We start from the raw sequence: 21079 nt of genomic DNA, 5'->3' as shown, positions 1-21079 counted from the left end.
GCTCTTTCCATAACTTGGCTATTGTTGATAATGCTGCTCTAAACATTGGGGTGCATGTATCCCTTCAAATTAGTATTTTTGTATTCTTTGGGTAATACCTAGTAGTGCAATTGCTGGATCATAAGGTAGTTCTATTTTTAACTTTTTTGAGGAACCTTCATAGTTTTCCAGAGTGGCCGTACCCGTTTGCATTCCTTCCAACAATGTAAGAGGCTTCCCCTTTCTCTGTGTCCTCGCCAACACCTGTTGTTTCCTGAGTTGTTGATTTTAGCCATTATGACAGGTATAAGGTGATATCTCATTGTAGTTTTGATTTGTATTTCCCTGATGATGAGTGATGTTGAGCATCTTTTCATGTGTCTGTTAGCCATCTGGATGTCTTTTTTGGAAAATTCATGTCTTCTGCCCATTTCTTAACTGGATTCTTTGTTTTGGGGTATTAAGTTTGGTAAGTTCTTTATAGATTTTATTTTTTTATTTTTTTTAATATTCTTAGTTTATTAATCCTCTCATGAAAAATCTGCACAACCACCACAGATAAAGCCACTGCATCATCTTTACTCTTTCTGTTGTCCAATCTCCAGCTCACTTTTTGCCAGCACCAACACTGGCTTTTGCAGTCCCCCTGACTTCATTCTGTTCTTGTGTTCCTTTTGCTGTTTTCTTGATATCTTTTTCTTCTCATACAGGCCATGTCTTACGAGTCTGTGTTTGGGTTGATTTTTCTTTGCATAATCCAAGGAATCATATATCATGCCAAAGCCAGTTGTCTTGCCACCACCAAAATGGGTTCTGAATCCAAACACAAATATGACATCTGGTATGGTCTTGTACACTTTAGCTGGTTTTTCCTGAATTTCTGTCTCAGGTACTGTTGCCTTTCCAGGGTGAAGAACATCAATGACCATCTGTTTCTGCTGAAGTAGTTGGTTAGTCATGAACTTCCTGGGCCAGATAGTTACTGTGTCATTCATGATGGCAACCAAGCTTCAAGAAGCCAGGGAGGAAAAGAGCTCTTTATAGATTTTATATACTAACCCTTTATCAGATATGTCCTTTGCAAATAACTTTTCCCATTCCAAAAGTTGCCTTTTAGTTTTGTTGATTGTTTCCTTCACTGTGCAGAAGCTTTTTATCTTGAGTAAGTCCCATTAGTTCATTTTTGCTTTTGTTTCTCTTGCCTCAGGAGACATATCTAGTAAGAAGTTGCTACAGCTAATGTCAAAGAGGTTGCTATATGTGTTCTCCTCTAGAATTTTGATGGTTTTCTATCTCACATTTAGGTCTTTCATCTATTTTGAATTTATTTTTGTGTACGGTGTAACAAAGTGGTCCAGTTTCATTCTTCTGCATGTGACTGTCCAGTTTTCCCAACACCATTTGTTGAAGAGACTGTCTTTTTTCTATTGGATATTCTTTCCTGCTTTGACAGAGATTCATTGACCATATACTTGTGGATCCATTTCTGGTTATTCTTTTCCATAGATCTATGTGTCTATTTTTGTGCCAATATCATACTGTTTTCATCACTACAGCTTTGCAATATAACTTGAAGTCCAGAATTGTAATGCCTTCAGCTTTGCTTTTCTTTTTTTTAAGATTGCTTTAGCTATTTGGTGTCTTTTGTGGTTCCATACAAATTTTAGGATTGTTCTTGTTCTTTGAAAACTGCTGGTGATATTTTGATAGGGATTGCATTAAATATGTAGATTGCTTTAGGTAATAGAGACATTTTCACAATGTTTGTTCTTCCAGTCCGTGAGCATAGAATGTTTTTCCATTTCTTTGTGTCCTCTTCAATTTCTTTCATAAGTGTTCTATAGATTTCAGAGTATAGATCTTTTACCTCTTTGGTTAAGTTTATTCCTAGGTATCTTGTGTTTTTTGGTACAATTGTAAATGGGATTAATGCCTTGATTTCTCTTTCTGCTGCTTCATTAGTGATGTATAGAAATGCAACAGACTTTGGTACATTGATTTTGTATCCTGTGTCTTTACCACATTTGTGTATCAGTTTAGCAATTTTTCGGTGGGGTCTTTCAACTTTTCTACAGAATATCATGTTGTCTATGAATAGTGAAAATTTGTCTTTTCCTTGCCAATTTGGATGGCTTTTATTTCTTTTTGTTGTCTGATTGCTGAAGCTAGGACTTCCAGTATTATGTTAAATAACCGGTGAGAGTGGACATCCCTGTATTGTTCCTGATTATAGAGGAAAAACTCAGTTTTTCCACATTGAGGATGATATTAGCTTTGGGTTTTTTGTTTTTTGGGCTTTTTAAAAGATTGTATTTATTTAACTTGAGAGAAAGATGGAGCACACTCGTCCGGGGGGTTGGGGGAGGGGCTAAGAAGAGGGAGAAGCAGATTCCCCTGCTGAGCAGGGAGCCCGATGTGGGGCTCCAACCCAGGACCCTGACATCATGACCCGAGCCGAAGGCAGGAGCTTAAACAACAGAGCCATCCTGGTGCCCCTAACTTTGGTTTTTTTGTATAAGGCCTTTATGATGTTGAGGTATGTTCCCTCTATCCCTACTTTGCTGAGGGTTTTTATCAAGAATGGATGCTCTACTTTGTCAAATGTTTTTTTCAGCATCTATTGAGAGAATCATATACTTTTGTTTATTAATGTGGTGTATCACATTGATTTGTGAATATTGAATCATCCTTGCAACTCAGGAATAAATCCCACTTGATCATGGTAAATGATTCTTTTAATGTACTGTTGGATCTGACTTGATAGTATTTTGTTGAGAATTTTGCATCCATGTTCATCAGGGATATTGGCCTGTAATTCTCTTTTTTAGTGGAGTCTTTGGTTTGGAATCAGGATAATGCTGGCATCATAGAATGATGTGGAAGTTTTCCTACTATTTCCATTTTTTTGAAAAGTTTGAGAAGAATAGGTATTAACTCTTTTTTAAATGTTTGGTAGAATTCCCCTGGGAATCCTACTGGCCCTGGCTTTTGTTTGTTGGGATATTTTTTTATTACTGATTCAGTTTCTTTGCTGGTTATCATTCTGTTCAAGTTTTCTATTTCTTCCTGTTTCAGTTTTGTTAGTTTGAATGTTCCTGGGAATTCATCCATTCCTTCCAGATTACCCAATTTGTTGGCATATAATTTTTCATAATTGCTCATGTTTCTTTGGTGTTGGTTGTTATTTCTCCTCTCTTCATTAGTGATCTTATTCATTTGGGGCCTTTCTCTTTTCTTTTTGGTAAGTGTGCCTAGAGGTTTATCAATCTTATTAATTCTTTCAAAAGAACCAGCTCCTGGTTTCATTTATCTGTTCTACTGTTTTGTTTTTGTTGTTGTTGTTGTTGTTGTTTCTATATCATTTATTTCTGCTCTAATCTTTATTATTTCCATTCTTCTGCTGGCTTTAGGCCTCATTTGTTGTTCTTTTTCTAGCTCCTATAGGTGTAAGGTTAAGTTGTGTATTTGAGATTTTTTTCTTGCTTCTTGAGGAAGGCCTGTATTGGTGTATAATTTCCTTTTAGGACTACTTTTGCTGTATCCCAAAGGTTTTGGGCCATTGTGTTTTCATTTTCATTTGTTTCCATGTATTTTTCTAATGTTTTTAATTTCCTGGTTGACCCATTCATTCTTTAGTAGGATCTTCTTTAGGTTCCATATATTTGTGGTCTTTCCAAATTTTTTCTTGTGGTTGACTCCATGTTTCATAGTGTTGTGGTCTGAAAATATGCATGATATGATCTCAGTCTTTTTGCGTGTGTTGAGGCCTGATTTGTGACCTAGTATGTGACCTACTGTGGAGAATGTCCCGTATGTGCACTTCAGTAGAAGGTGTATTCTGCTGCTTTAGGATGAAATGTTCTGCATATGTCTGTTAAGTCCATCTGGTCAAGTGTGTCATTCAAAGCCACTGTTGCCTTGTTGATTTCTGCTTATATGATCTGTCCATTAATGTAAGTGGGGTGTTAATGTCTCCTGCTATTATTGTATTATTATCAATGAGTTTCTTTTTTTTAATTGTTTTATACATTTGGATGCTCCCAAGGTGGGGGCATAAATATTTATAATTGTTAGATCTTGTTAATTAGACTCCTTTATTATGACATAGTGCCCTTCTTCATCTTTTGTTACAGTCTTTGGTTTAAAATATAGTTTGTCTGATAGAAGTATACCTCCTCCAGCTTTCTTCTGATATCCATTGCATGGCAAATATTTCTCCATCCCCTCACTTTCAACCTGCACATGTCTTTAGGTCTAAAATGAGTCACTTGTAGGCAGCATATAGATGGATCTTGTTTTGTTTTTTTTTTAATCCACTCTGATACCCTGTGCCTTTTGATTGAAGCATTTAGTCCATTTACGTTCAGGGTGATTATCGATAGATATGAATTTAATGCCATTGTGTTACCTGTAAAGCTGGTGTTTCTGGTGATGTTCTCTGGTCCTTTCTAGTCTTTGTTGCTTTTGGTCTTTCTTTCCCACTCAAAGAGTCCCCTTTACTATTTCTTGCAGGGCTAGTTTAGTGGTCATGAACTCCTTTAGTTTTTTTCTTGTCTGGGAAACTTTATTTCTCCTTCTATCTTGAATGACAGCCTTGCTGGATAGGGTATTCTTGGCTGCAGATTTTTCCCATGAGCATGTCGAATATATCATGCCACTTTCTTCTGGCCTGCCTAGTTTCTGTGGATAGATCTGCTGCTAACCTTATTTGTCTTCCCTTGTAAGGATTTCTTTTCTCTTTCTGCTTTTAGGATTTTTTCCTTATTTCTATATTTTGCAAATCTAACTACAATATATCTTGGTGTTGGCTGGCTTTTATTGATTTTGATGGGAGTTCTCTGTGCCTCTTGGATTTGGATGTCTGTTTCCTTCCCCAGATTAGGGAAGTTTTCAACTATAATTTCCTTGAGTGAATCTTCTGCCCCTTTCCCTCTCTTTTTCTTCTGGGTCTCCTATGATATAAACTTTATTATGCTTTAAGGAGTTACTGAGTTCCATAAAGTCTACTTTCATGATCCAAGATTTTTCTTTCCCTCTTCTTTTCAGCCTCATTATTTTCCATAATTTTATCTCCTATATCACTTATTAATTCTTCTGTTTTTCCCATACTTGAGGTCATTACATCCGGTCTGTTTCAAATCTCAGTTATCGCATTTTTCATTTCAGCCTGATTCGTTTTTAGCTCTTTTATCTCTGTGGTAAGTGACTTCCTGGTGTTTTTTATGCTTTTCGCAAGCCCAGCTAATATCCTTATGATTGTTGCTTTATTTTTTTTAAGATTTTAATTATTTATTTGAGAGAGAGCAAGAGAGAGAACAGTTATAGGGGAGGGGCCGAGGGGGGGGGAGAGAGAGAGAGAGAGAGAGAGAGAGAGAGAAGCAGATTCCCCACTGAGCAGGAAACCTTGACTTGGGGCTTGATCCCAGGACTGAGATCATGACCTGAGCCTAAGGCAGATGCTTAACTGACTGAGCCACCCAGGTGCTCCATGGTTGTTGCTTTAAATTCTGGATCAGGTGTATTACTTACATCTGTTTTGATTACATCCCTGGCTGTGATCTTTTCTTGTTCTTTCTTTTGGGATGAATTCCTTCATCTTGGCATTTTGTCTAGTTCTAGTTGTCTGTCTTTTTGTGTTAGGAAAGCTTGTTATGTTTCCTGTCCCTGAGAGTAATGGCTTTATAAAGAAGTCATATAATAACTAGTGCTAATATTTCCTGTAGGGCTAGTGTAGTGGTCATGAACTACTTTAGTTTTTTTCTGGGAAACTCTATTTCTCCTTCTATCTTGAATGACAGACTTGCTGGGTAGAGTATCAGTCAGTAGCTTTGGGGGAGTGTTTTCTTTTTGAGATCCTCTGTGATCTTCTCTCCTCTCACCTGTCTCCATGACCAGGGTTCCCTTCCCTTCACAGCACCCATGTTCCATTTCTCCCCCAAACCGTTGCTCTGTACTTTGTACCTTCTGTGATGTACCTCTTTCCCTCTAGTTGTGCAGTTGTGTCAGTCCTCAAATTGATTTCTTGGGTATTCAGAATGATTTGATATTTATCTAGCTGTGTTTGAGGGCTGTGGCAAGCCTAGAGTCCTCCCACTACACCACCATCTTAGTTCCTCACAGTTTTTGTTTTTAAGTCTGTTTTGTCTGATAAAAGTGTGGTGACCCTAGCTTTTTATTCACTTCCATTTCCATGGGATATCTTTTTCATCCCTTTGCATTCAATCTGTATGTGGCTTTAGGTTTGAAGTAAATCTCATATAGGCAGTATATGGATGGTCTTGTTTTTTTGATTGTTAGTTGGTTGGTTTTTCATCCATTTAGCTACCCTTTGTATCTTGATTGGAGGAGTTAGACCATTTACATTTAAAGTAATTATTGGTAGGTATGTACTTATTGCCACTTTTAATTCTTTTCTGATTGTTCTTGTAGTACTTCTCTGTTCTTCTTCCCTTGCTCTCATCCCTTGTGATTGATGTTTCCTACTGTTACATTTGAATTCCTTTCTCTTTATTTTTTGTGTACCTATTTTAGGCTTTCAGTGTGTGATTACCATGAGGTTCATATATAACATCCTAAGTGTATAGCAGTCCATATTAGGTTGATGATTCCTTAAGTTGAAATATTATAAAAGTTCTTCTTTTTCACTTCACTCCTTCATGTTTTATGTGTATGATGTCATATTTACATCTTATTTTGTATATCCCTGGACTAATTTTTATAGATATCATTGATTTTTTTTACTACTATTGTCTTTTACCCTCCAAAGAAGGTTTTTAAGTAATTGATCTATTACCTTTATTGTAATGTTTGCTTTTATTAGTGAATTTTTTTCCTTGAATATTTTTCTTTTTTTCTAATTAGGACCTTTTCTGTCTGCTTAAAGAAGTCCTATTAACATTTCTCATAAGGTTGGTTTAGTGGTGACAAACTATTTTAAATTTTTTGGCTGGGACACTCTTCATTTCTCCAATTCTGACTGATTTCCTTGGTTGTTGGTTTTTTCCTTCCAGTACTTTGAATATATTATGTCATTCCCTTGTGGCCTGCAAAATTTCTGCTGAAAATAAGTTTATAGCCTTATGGGGTTTTCTTTGAAAGTAACTAGTTGCTTTTCTCTTGCTACTTTTAAATTTTTTCTCTTAATCTTTAATCTTCGACTTTTTAATTATTGGGATCTCATCTTGTTTAGCGTTCTCTGTGCTTCTTGGATCTGAATGTGTGTATCTTTCCCCAAGTTAGGAAAGATTTTAGCTATTATTCCTTCAAATATGTTTTCTGCCCCATTGTCTCTCTCTTCTCATTCTGGAACCCCTATAATGTGAAAGTGAGTATGTTTGATTTGTCCCAGAGATCCCTTACCTATCCTAATTTTTTCTTCTTTTTTATTTTTGCTGTTCACCTTAGGTGCTTTCCATTAACCTGTCTTCTAGATGGCTGATTTCTTCTTCTGCATTCTCTGCTGTTGATTCCCTTTAGTGTTTTTGTTTTTATTTTAGTTATTGTATTCCTCAACTCTGGCTGTTTTTTATATTTTTTATCTCTTTGTTGAAGTTCTTACTGAGTTTTCCACTCTTCTCTCATTCCAATGAGCATTTTTATAGTATTTTTAAAAAATCATTTATTTTATTTTAGAGAGCAAGTGAGACAAGTGGGGTGGGGAGGGAAGAGGGAGAGAAAATCTCCAGCAGACTACACTCTGAGCACGGAGTGCAATGCAGGGCTTGATCTCACCCTGTTTCTGAGCCCCCCAGGGTGACTGAGGCTGACAGGTTCAGGCCAGCTAGAGTGTCCTGCTCCTGCTCCTGTCTGAACTATCAAGGTAGAGAGGAAGCATAAGCAATAATGCTCACCAGCCTCTTGACACTGAAGAACATTCTGCAGGTTTCATGCCATTTGACAGACGTTCAAGATCTGGTTCCTTTAAATTCTAGTTATTCTTTTAAACTACAGAGTTTTTTCTGTACTCCAGAGTGGATGAAACTGCTCCTGGTCTCTCAGTACTATCCTTCCCTATTTTAGTTTGCAGTGTCAGGATGCGGTTCCTTGATTACTGTGTCTTCATCTCTTATGCTATCTATTGTGTGGCCCCTCTATCCTTTATGTGTAGAAGCTGTTCAATCAGTATTCAGTTCTTCTTCAGGAGGAATTGCTCTAAATGTAGGTGTAGGTGTAGAATCATTGTTTCCATAAAAGATGTGAGTACAGAGTCTTCCTACCTCACCATCTTGAACCGCCCCATCTCATTGTGGTTTTGATTTGCATTTCCCTGATTATTAGCAATGTTGAGCACTTATTCATGTGCTTGTTGGCCATCTATATGTCTTTGGAAAATTTTCAGATCCTTGCCCATTTTTTCATCATATTATTGTTTTTGTTTGTTTTTGAGTTGTATGAATTCTTTATATACATATATTTTAAAGATTTTATTTATTTATTTGACAGAAAGAGAGAGCACAAGTAGGCAGAGGGGCAGGCAGAGGGAGAGGGAAAAGCAGGTTCTCCGCTGAGCAGGGAGCCCAATGCGGGACTTGATCCCAGGATCCCAGGATCATGACCCGAGCTGAAGGCAGCCGCCCAATCAACTGAGCCACCCAGGCGCCCTTTATATATTTTATATATTAACCACTTATTGGGTACAGGCATGTCTCAAGACTCAGTTCTAGACCACTACAATGAAGGGAACATCATAATAAAATGAGTTAAGTGAATTTTTTGGTTTCTCAGTACATGTGTCTAAAAAAACATACCTTAATTAAAAAACACTTTATTGCCAAAAAATGAAAACCATCATCTGAACTTTCAGTGAGTTGTCATCTCTTTGCTGGTGGAGGGTTTTGCCTCAATTTTGATAGCAGTTACTAAAAGTTGGTGTAGTTGTGGCAATTTCTTAAAATAAAACAACAATAAAGCTTGCTGTTGATTGACTCTTCCACTCAAAAACAATTTCTCTGCAGCATATGATGCCACTGATTAGTAGCATTTTACCCACAGTAGAACTTCTTTCAAAATTGGAGTCAATCCTCTCAAACCCTGATACTACTTTATTAGCTAGTTGTACAAAATTCTATATCTTTTGTTGTCATTTCAAAAATCTTAACGACATCTTCACTAGGAGTAGATTTCTGTCTCAAAATGACAGGTTCTTTGCTCATGATAAAGCAACTCCTCATCTGTTCAAGTTTGATCATGAGATTGCAGCAGTTAAAATATAATAGTGAAAAGTCTGAAATTTTGCAGCAATTAACAAAATGTGACACGACCACAAAGTGAACAAAGGCTATTGAAAAAAGGGCCCCATAGGGGCACCTGGGTGTCTCAGTCAATTAAGTGTCTGTCTCTTGATTTCAGCTCAGGTCATGATCTCAGGGTCCTGGGACAAGCCCCACGTCAGGCTCTGTACTCAGCAGGGAGTCTGCTTGAGGATTCTCTCTCTCCCTTTCCCTCTGCCCCTCCCCCACTCACACTCACTCTTTCTCTCTCAAATAAATAAATCTTTAAAAAAAGAAAGAAAAAAGGGCACTATAGATTTGCCTGATGCAATGTTGCCACAAACCATGAATTTGTGTTTTTAAAAAAGCAATATCTGTTAAACAAATTAAAGCAAAGCATAATATAAGGCTGTAGGCCTGTATTTGATTTACAAATGTGTTCTCCCATTCAGTAGTTTGTTTTTCTTTCCTTGATGGTTCCTTTGCTGTGCAGAAGCTTTTTAGTTTGATGTAGTCCCATTCCTTTTTTTTGCTCCTGTACCTTTAAAGTCAGCTCAAACAAACAAACAAAACATTAAGGTTGATGTCTTTGTTTTGTTTTTGTTCTAGGACTTTTATGGTGTTATGTCATATATTCAAGCCTTTAATCCATTTTGAGTTAATTTTTCTATATGGTGTAAGATAGCAGTCCAATTTCATTCTTTTACATGTAGCTTTCAAATTTCCCCAAAACCATTTATTGAACAGACTGTCCTTTCCCCAGTGTATATTCTTGGCTCCTTTGTCATAAATTAACTGAGTGCATATGTGTGGGTTTATGTTTGGGCTCTGTATTCTCTTCCACTGATCTATGTGTCTGTATTTATGGCAATACCATATTAGATCATTATAGCTTTGTGGTATAGTTTGAAATCACAGTGCATGATACCTTCAGCTTGTTCTTTCTCAAAAATTTTTTGGCTATTCAGAGCCTTTTATGGCTCCATACAAATTTTAGAATTATTTGTTGTAGTTCTGTGAAAAATTCCAGTAAATTTCATTGAATCTATAGATTGCTTTGGGTAGTGTGGACATTTTCACAATATTATTTCTTCCAATCCATAAGCATGGAGCATCTTTCTATTTATTTACATCATCTTCAATTTTTTTGTCAATGTTTTAGAGTTTTCAGTGTATAGGTCTTTCACTTCCTTGGTTAAATTTATGCCTAGGTATTTCATTTTTTTGATATGATGGCAAATGGGATTTTCTTGATTTCTCTTTCTCAAGGTTTGTGTGTAGAAATGCAACAGATTTTTGTGTATTTTGTATCTTATCACTTGAGTAAATTCTTTAGGTGGAGGTTTAAGTTTTTTGGTATATAGTATTATGTCATCTGCAAATAGTGACAATTTTAATACTTTTCAATTTGTATGCTTTCTTTCTTCCTTCCTTACTTCCTTTCTTCCTTCTTTCCTTCTGGTCTAATTTCTGTGGCTACACTATGTTGAACAAAAGTGGTAAGAGTGGACATCCTTGTCTTTTTCCTGATCTTAGGAGAAATACTTTCAACTTTCCACCACTGAATGTGGTAATTGCTATGGGCTTGTCGTTTATGGGCTTTATTGTGTTGAGGTATATTCTCTCTACACTGAACATTGAAATCAAGAATACTGAAATCATATAAAGCATCTCTTCTGACCACAATGGCATAAAACTAGAAGTCAATTACAAAAAAGAAAACTGAAAAAACTACAAATAATGGAGATTAAACAAATTGTTACTGAACTACTACTGGGTCATAGAAGAAATCAGGGGAGAAATAAAAAAAAAAAAAACACCACAGACAAATGAAAACTGAAATACATTAACAAAAATCTATGGGATGCAGCAGAAACAGCTCTAAAAGGGAAGCTCCTAGCAATACAAGCCTGTATTCCAAAAGACAGAAATCCCAAATAAACAATTTAACTTTACCCCTAAAAGAACTAGAAAAAGAAGAACAAATGAGGCCTGAAGTTTTAGAAGGAAGAAGATAACAAAGATCAGAGTGGAAAGAGAGAGTGAGTGTGAGTGGGGGGAGGGGCAGATGGAGAGGGAGAGAGAAAATCCTCAAGCAGGATTTTTTTTGAAAGTTTTTTTTATCATAAATTAATGTTGGATTTTTTCAAATGATTTTCTGCCTCTATTAAGATGATCATATGATTTTCATCCTTCATTTTGTTAGCATGATATTACAGGTTCATTGATTTGCGAATGTTGAACAATTCATGCATTCATGGGATAAGTCCCATTTGATCATGGTGTATGGTACTTTTATTGTTGAATTCAGTTTGGTAATATTTTTGAGGATTTTTACATCTATGATCATCAGGGATATCGGGCTGTAATTTTCTTTTTTTTTGTTGTCTCCTTTTCTGGTTTTGTTATCAGGGTAATGTGAGCCTTGTAAAATGAGTTTGGAAGCTTTCCCTTCTCTATAATTTCTTGGATGAGTTTGAGAACGATAGATATTAAATATTCCTTTTTGTTTGATAGAATTTGCCTGTGAAGCTGTCTAGTCCTGGAATTTTGTTTGTTGGAAGGTTTTTGGTTGCTGATGCATTCTCCTTACTAGTAATTGGTTTATTCAGATTTTCTATTTCTTCATAGTTGAGTTTTAGAAGATTATAAATTTCTAAGAATTTATCCATTTCTTCTAGGTTATTCAGTTTGTTCGCCTATAAATATTCATAGTAGTCTCACGATCTTTCGTATTTCAGTGTCAGTTGTAAGTTCTCTTTTATTTCTGATATTTAAAGATAGATTTATGTATTTATTTATTTATTATTTATTTATTTATTTGACAGTGAGAGAGAGAAAGAGAGCACAAGCAGTGGGGAGTGGTAGGTAGAGGGAGAGGGAGAAGGAGGGTCCCGACTGAGCAGGGAGCCTGACTCAGGGCTCCATCCCAGGACCCTGGGAGCATGACCTGAGCTGAAGGCAGACACTTAACTGACTGAGCCACCCAGGTGCCCTTCTGATATTATTTATTTGAACCCTCTCTCTTTTTTTCTTGGTGAGTCTAGCAACAGATTTGTCACTTTTACACTTTTACCTATCTTTTCAATGAACAAACTCTTTGTGTCACTAATCTTTTCTCTTGCGTTTTTAGTCTCTATTCCATTTATTTCCACTCTTATCTTTGTTATCTTTTTCCTTCTAAAACTTCAGGCCTCATTTGTTCTTCTTTTTCTAGTTCTTTTAGGGGTAAAGTTAAATTGTTTATTTGGGATTTCTGTCTTTTGGAATACAGGCTTGTATTGCTAGGAGCTTCCCTTTTAGAGCTGTTTCTGCTGCATCCCATAGATTTTTGTTAATGTATCTCAGTTTTCATTTGTCTGTGGTGTTTTTTTTTTTTTATTTCTCCCCTGATTTCTTCTATGACCCAGTAGTAGTTCAGTAACAATTTGTTTAATCTCCATTATTTGTAGTTTTTTCAGTTTTCTTTTTTGTAATTGACTTCTAGTTTTATGCCATTGTGGTCAGAAGAGATGCTTCATATGATTTCAATATTCTTGATTTCAATGTTCAGTATTTCATTGCCTAAAATGTAATGTTTCCTGGAGAATGTCCCATGTGCTCTTAAGAAGAATCTGTATTCTGCTGGTTTGGGATGAAATGTTTTGTATGTATCTGTTAAGTCCATCTCATCTAATGTGTCATTTAAGACTGATGTTTTCTGATGGATAATCTGTCTTGGATGATCTATCCATTGATTTAAGTGAAGTGTTAAAAAAACCCTATTCTTATTATTGTGGTGTCAATTTCTCCCTTTTGGTCTGTTAATATTTGCTTTATATAATTTGGTGCTCATACCTTGGGTGCACATATATTTATAAATATTATATCTTCTGGCAGGATTGACTCTTTTTTCATTATGTAATGCCCCCCATGTCTTTTATTACAGCTTTGTTTTAAAGTCCATTTTGTGATATAGATTTCCTAGCTGCCTTTTTGTTTCTTTTTGCATGGAATATCTTTTTTTATTCCTTCACTTTCAGTCTCTGTGTGTCCTTAATTCTAAAGTGAGTCTCTTGTGGGCATTTTATGGATGTGTCTTATTTTGTAATCTCTTCAGCCATATCTTTTGACTGGAGACAGTTTAGTCCATTTACATTTAAAGTAATTATTGATAGGTATGTACTTACTGCAATTTTGTTATTTTCTGGCTGTTTTTGTAATTTCTCTTTTTCCTTCTTCCTTTTGTCTCTTCCTTTGTGGTTTGATGACTTTCTTTAATGTTATATTTAGATTTCTTTCTCTTTTTCTTTTGTGTATTTACTGTAAGTTTTACTTTCTGGTTACTGTTTGGTTCATATATATCATCCTGTGTTTATACAGTCTGTTTTAAGTTCCTAGCAACTTAAATTTGGACACATTCCCAAACGCTACATGTTTATTTCCCCCCTTCATGTTTTATGCTTTTGATGTCACTTTAGACATTTATCCCCTAACTAGTTGTAGTTTTAGTTAATTTTACTACTTTTATTCCTTTAAAGTTCAAATTAGCTTTATAAGTGATTAATCTACTACCTTTATTATATACTTACCTTTCCCAGTGAGATCTTTACTTTCATATGTTTTCCTCTTATTAATCAGTGCCATTTCTTTTAGCTTAAAGAAGTCCCTTTAATATTTCTTGTAAGCCAATTTAGTAGTAATCAACTCTTCTACATTTTGTTTGAAAAACTCTTTATCTCTCCTTCATATCTGAATGATAACCTTGCCAGTTAGAATATTCATTGTTGGATATTTTTCCTTTTCAGTACTTTGGATAGTCATGCCCCTCCTTTCTGGGTTGGAAATTTGCTCATAGCCTTATGGGGTTTACCTGGCAAATAACAATCTGTTTTTCTCTTGCTGTTTAAGATTCTCTTTTTGTACCTTTAACTTTTGACAATTTAACTATAATGTGTCCTGGTGTGGATCTCTTTGTCCATCTTATTTGGAACTCCCTGGGTTTCTTGGGCCCGGATGTGTTTACTTCTCTAGGTTAGGGAAGTTTTCAGCCATTATTTTTTTCAAGTAAGCCTTCTGCCCCTTTCTCTCTCTCTCTCTTCTCCCTCTTGGACCCCTATGATGCAGAAGTTACTCCCCATGATGTTTTCCCAGAGGTCTCTGAAGTTATCTTTTTAAAAAATTATTTTTTTTCTTTTCCTGCTCTGTCTGGGTGAGTTCCATTACTCTATCTTACAGTTTGATGGTCTGTTCTACTGCTTCAACCAGTCTGCTGTTAAACCCTTCTAGTGTAATTTTCAGTCCAATTATTGTATTCTTCAGCTCTGTGACTTCTGTTTGGTACTTCCATGTTTTCTATCTCTTTGTTGGAGTTCTTGCTGTGTTCTTCCATTTTTCTCCCAAGTTCCTTAGCATCTTTGTGATCATTATTTTAATTCTTTATCTGGTAGATTACTATTCTCCATATTATTAAGGTGTGTTTCTGAGGTATTGTCTTCTTCTTTTGTCTGGAATTTATTTGTTTCCTCATTTTGCTTGACTCTCTGTGTTCGATTCTATGTATTAGGTGAAACAGCCACCCCTTTCAATCATGGAGGAGTGTCCTTCTGTAGGTGATGAACCTACTCATTTAGCTTACCCTAGTTCTTGGTTATCTCTCTGACCTTTGTGATTGTCTAAACTTCCTGACTTATTATTGATAAGCCCCCAATTGTTGAAGATATACCAAGATCTATCAGTGGAAGAATCTCATTTAGCATTTAGTTGTGGGCTGATTGGAAGCCACATCCTCCAGCAGCAGCCTTTATAGTGTACAAATATATATATAATCCTTTGGAGCCACAAACGTAGTCCCTGATGGTTTCCAAACCAGGATATCTGGAATTGTCCTCTAGAAAACACTTGCAAAAATCAGGGCTCCATACCTTCTGTGGAAGGTCTTGTCAGGCTGTAGTGAAGCCAAGAGGATGAGCAAGGATGGTGTCTCCTTGCTTATGTTCCCTGGGAGCACCTCCTTAGCTTCTAGATGTATGGGAAACCTAAAGCCTGTCTGTCAGGCTAAAACTCCCATCTAGGAAATAGGCCTTTTTCAAAGGAAGACTGGGTTGTGTTTCAGTCTGTTGTCTATGTAGTGCCCACCAAGAACTCTTTCTGATTGTTGCAGTCTCATGGTGTTATGGAATGCCAGCCCTCTTGGCCACCAGGGTCAGGCAATCAGGGGTTGTCAACAAAATAGACAAAAATTCCTGATCTTACAGAGCTTACACTCTATTGGGTGAGGGAGGAAGTGGGAGAGAAGTTAAATAATAAAATAAAATAAAATATAGAGATGATACTACATGCTATCAAGAAAAGCAAAGCAGGAATGAGCAGAGGGTGTGTTTGTGAAGGGTGGGGGAAAAGAGTGTGGTTTTAAATAGAATGTTCAGGAAAATTATCACTGAAAAGTGTCAGTTGAACACTGTAAAAGTAAAGCAGTGAGTCGTTGGCATAAGTATTCAAAGCAGAAGGGGAAAAAGGAATGGCAAATTCCCAGAGGCAGGTAATAATTCTGGATTTAATTTTGATAAAGATGGGGAGTCTTGGGGATATTGACAGAGTTGTGTTGTGGTCTGACTTGCATTCATGCTTTGTGTTGAGAGTAAATGAATCCAAACTCTGTGCAGGTCAACATAGGGTGGAAGATGTAGAAATGGAAGTTTTTAGTACAGATGAGAAGTTAAAACCATGAAGGCTCATGGAAACTTTCAAAGAAAGCATGTGAGAAAAGCTATAAAATAGGGGCAATGATGAAAGCCTGCTGGATACTAATATAATGGGAAGAGAAGAGATGTATGAACTTAAGGAATCCAAGAAAAAACTTGTCAAAAATATGAAAAAAAAAAACAGGCATGAAAGGTAAAGACTATTGAGCTTCATTAAGGACCCAGATAATCTTAGACACCATTAATTTGGACTGACCAAAATTTGGACTGACATATGGTTGTTTGGTACATTTAGCAGTACCATTCTGTCAGGATAGCATAGAAATCTGGTTGAAGAATTGATTCAGAGTTGTGGTTCTGCTGAGCAGGTGCAATAAACAATAGAAACATCAAATAACTGAGATATGGATGAGAGAAAGTGGATAAGATATACAACCACATGGTTCCAGGAAGGGAAAAGTATATAAATCCAAAAGAAAGATAATGAGGAAACATAAGTATAAAGAAATGTGATGCATCTAAGAGCTTGAAGAGCAGATTTAGCGGGACTGAGTTTGAGATTGTAGATGCCAAGGAGTTGTTAGTGGGATACGGGTGCTTAAGATTTTAAATGCAGAACATAATGCAACAAAATATAATTATAATGAACTTATTTAAAAGTTGATGTCTTTGTTTAATGTATCTTAGGCTATAGATAGTTGCATTTTGTGACATACAGTTCCTCATCCTCATTTAACTTTTTTTTTTTTTTGCTGTTGTCATAAAATCCCAAATTAAAAGATTCTCCTCCAGGTGTTTTTAGTTAGAGATATCTGTACTAGTTTATGCCATCTGGCCACTATGGGCAAGTTTGAAGGGCCCAGTGTAGGAAAGCTGCCTCCAGCTTACAGAATCCTTTTTTCATTAGGCTTATTTCAGAATAGATATGAGCATTTTACTCAAACATACATAGTTCTAGGGAATCCAAACATCATGAAAGAAGTTTTTACTGTGATCAAACTACAAAATGCCATCTGGGTTAAAATCTTTCACATTCATTTAGTAAAGCCAAAGAAAATAAGATATAAAGAAGTAAAGATGTATTATTTAAATAGAAATGTATTGCTAAGTACCAAATATAATCATAAAGATTACATAGATAAGAGACGGATAACAAATAATAGCTAGCTAGATGACTTTAGTTTTAATTTTAAACTTTAGTTGAATCTCTCTCTTTAAGCAAGGTAACATAGTTGACTAGTTCTGCTTATGCTTCTCCAACTTTTCTGTGTCTTTTTCTAAATCAGCAGAGCAAGTTCTGCCAGGTGTAATTTTCTTTTTCAGAGTCAAAGCTGAAGCAAATTGCTTCACCTTCTCTTAAGTGAAGTGCACTACTTTGAGTTTGCTGCTGATCCCTTTAAGTTCTAGTCACTAAGTGTGAACCTAAATTTTCAGCTTTAACTCTCTTTTACTAGTATTTAAATCTGTCTGGCTGTGGAATGGATGCTCGGTACGTTAAAGCTATGCGTAAAGTCGTGACAAAATGACCTCAAAGTCTTTTGGTCATTAATCTCCAAATGTTCCTCTCTAGTGTATAACCCACAAAAGAAGAACTTGGTAACTCCCTGCAACAGAATGAAATCAAAATTTTATGGTCCTCAAAAGTAGTGCTCTTGAAAGTAAATCTAGCAGCATGAACTCCTTTTTCACTTAAACCAAATATCCATTTTCCTGTACCATTAATAGAGAACTTATCAAAAGAAATCATTCTCATAAAAGCTTAATTAGATGTTAGTAAAAGTAAGCTAAAAAAAAGAGTTAATAAAAGGGAAGAAAATATCAGGCATAATTTGATGGATAATGTCCACAAATGAGTTAAACTAGGAATTAAAAGAAAAGTTATGGAATGGGGATGGGGTAACTGGGTGATGGGCATTAAGGGGGGCCTGTGATGGAATGAGCACTGGGTGTTTTATGCAACTAATGACTCACTGAACTCTACCTCTGAAACTAATAATACAATATATGTTAATCAACTGAATTTAAGTTAAAAAAAGGAAACCCAAAAAACTAAAAAAACTTTAAAAAAAGTTATGGAGGAAAAAAAAAGAGAAAAAGGAACAAAGTCCTAGAGCAGTAAAAAGAGAAAAATGAAGAAATGAATGAAAGAAGACAATGAGAAGTAAATTTTATAAAGAGAGAATAGAAATTTTCTTTTGAAGCATAGCATTATTATTTTAATAATATTAAAGTATTAAGTCACAGGGTGATTAGTAAACAAAGATAAAATATTTTCTGATTAAAATTCTTTTTACATGCCACTGTACTGTTTATTTAGAGTAGTGCCATTGAAGTAAAAATGTCAATATCTCTTTTTTATCATTGAATGGATTATTTCATATAAATAAGTTCAGATGAAAAGAGTAATCACACAGTGTCTCAAATGCAGAGGACCCATTATGTGTATACATTAATCAGAATACTCAATTCTACTTGAATAAACACAATTATAGTGCTAAAATTTTTAAATTTCCGGGATGCCTAACTATTCCATCAGTGCTTTAGGATTACCTACTTATTTCAAGTATAATTGGGATATCCCCAAAAATCTATATTTCTTCTTTATTATAGCTATGTGCTCAGATTTATTCAAATAGAGAGCAATTTTGCAGCATCCTTTAAAAATAAATAAAAGTATCTGATTGGGATTGTTGTTTTGTAGGTTCAGACATTTTAATGTATTCTTCCTTGGAAAAAATAACAACCAGGAACAATAATCAAAGGCAAAACTTTGCAACACCAACTGCCTTGAAAAGGAAACAAGTATTTCCCACACACACAAGAAAAAATACTGTCCATTTCTGTCAGCCTTTTCAACCTCTTTTGTGTTCCAAGAAATTGCAAGTAATGAAAACAGGGCAGAGCCAATCAAATGGGTGTGTATACTAGTGCACTGTGAGAGTTGAAAGCTCTGCATTTAAAATAAGGTTTATGCATAATTCATAGACTATGCATGTTTATGTAAATTACCAAAGGCGGAAGTGTATATGAAACAGAATCTGAGGTAAAATGACGATGTTGTAATATACTGCTGGACTTGCATCTCGCCCATTCAACATACCCCTGTTATACTATTCTTGAAAATTACATCATGTGCCAGTTTACACTAAGAAATCTCATAAAACTTTGGCTTACACACATTGTATATTTTTCAACATTCCTTTCAGATTCAATATAATATTAAACACTGACACTTAGCCATATATAATTCAAACAGCCTGGGAATAAAGATGTACATATATATTCCTGTTAATGGGTGTTATGTAAGTTGAGAGAAATAGAAAGTGCCTAGAAACTTAATTTAAAGATAGGAAGGTTTTTAATGTATGGGAATTTTCAGTTAAAAAAAGACGAAAAAGGAAATGAACTCTTCCATCACTGAACACAGTCAGTGAATTTTGGAAGGTAAAATAGTATTTGGAAGACAAGCTCCCATCTAACATGGAACACTGGAGTGGTTTCTGCTTGGTGATATTCAGCTCAGACTCATCTTCTGGCTTAAAGTGTTCCTTTGAATCAGTCATTGTGGGCTGCCAGCGGAGAAGAGCTCATTTGCATGAGCTCTCCACCTCCTGGTCAGCTCTGAAAATCTTGGCAGCTTAGCACTGCAATTGGCAAAGGAGGGTTTCAAAAAAAAAAATTAATAAATAAGGGCTTCCAAACAAAACATTGTCACTGAATTAAGTCCAATGCACCTGAAATTCATTGCTCTGTTATCTTTAAAATTGTTATGAACATAACAGACATTTTAAAGTCATTTCTGTTTATTCCCTTCCTAATGTACTGTGTGAACCATTTTTCACATGTGTTAACGTACTATATGCAAATGGCGTTTAATGTGTTTTATTCACAGAATGCATTTACAAATCATTTTGTGTATGGGAGAAAGCCGTTGCTTCACTTTTGCATATGACACAGAAAAGGAGGAGTACATATCACTACATTTCTAAAATGATAGTAAATTTAAAAGGAATGAGGAAAGCCCACAGATGCTATAATGGAAAATTTCTTGTGTTTCTGATTTACCTATTAGTACCTTTTTCATATAGACTCGCAAAATCTGAATTCCACTTGCTAAGAATTTTAAGCTCCTGTCATTAGAAACAATTATCCCTTCCATTATTCGTGCTTATGTCCATGTGTACTGTACCTCTTAGAAATCAAAAGAAATACTCAGAAAACAGCAAACACTTTTCATTGAAGCAAAAATTAATTTAAATGTTGGTGCTCTATGTTCTTCCACAGTAACTAAGAGTAATTTCTCACACATCTAATCATCATGCGTTTTCTTCATGGTATTTAAAGACTTTCAAATAATTTGCAACAGAATATATTTTGTTTTAAATAGTTCTCAACCCTAAACTATGTAAAAATCACTAGGTGTTTAAAAATTGCAGAGAGTAGATTAAATATTGAAAGTATATTAAAATTCCATTTTTATATGTTAAGTATGTAACAAAAATGAACATCTCTAATTGTGATAAAAATAATGGGAGGAATATGTACAACATAATGCTTTTATTCTACTAATTTATAGAAATAGGTCCCTAAGTGGTTATTACTTTCATTCCATGTATAGAATGACCAGGAAAAATGCTAGCAATTACTCCGTGAATGGTGTTCTACCCTGGCATGAAGCTATAACTAATTTGCATATAGCATTGTTGGAAATGAAGCCTGTGACATACAGATCATCATCAACATTGGGAATTCACACTGCCAACTGTACCTCCTCATACAAATACACACTGCCACTTATGGATCAAAGAGGGTGTTGCGACTGCCGTCCTGAGCTATTAAAACACATCACGCTACCAGAATTTTAAACGTGTTTTAGAAGTGGGATATTTATCCTTAGAAGGATTTTTCCTTTGTTATGTAAACAAAAGGAATTCTCTTAAAACTTATTCCATGGAAATATTTATCTTTTACCTATGTCCTATTTTTCCCAGGTGAAAAATCATATAGTACAGAATTGTTTTTAAATAATTTGCTATATTAGTAAACAGAACCTTGTCTTTCTTTATTATAGGAAGAAAATTTAACTTTAACAGTAAGAAAGATAAAAATGAACATACAATCCATCAATTTTTTGAACAATAGCTTAGGAGTTTCTATGGTGACATAAGTCTACAAATAAAAACTCAAGAGAGGCAAATTTCACCTAAT

General features: G+C 35.3%; 1 pseudogene; it reads right to left on the bottom strand.

The window, feature by feature from the left end:
* Nucleotides 1–585: 585 nt before the first annotated feature.
* On the bottom strand, nucleotides 586–974 carry LOC113929670 (annotated as a pseudogene).
* Between the last annotated feature and the right edge of the window lie 20105 nt (nucleotides 975–21079).

This window comes from Zalophus californianus, chromosome 5, assembly GCF_009762305.2.
Source record: "Zalophus californianus isolate mZalCal1 chromosome 5, mZalCal1.pri.v2, whole genome shotgun sequence".
Taxonomy (NCBI): domain Eukaryota; kingdom Metazoa; phylum Chordata; class Mammalia; order Carnivora; family Otariidae; genus Zalophus; species Zalophus californianus.
Note: the sequence above shows the minus strand (reverse complement) of the source record. Positions and strands in the feature narration are given on the sequence as shown.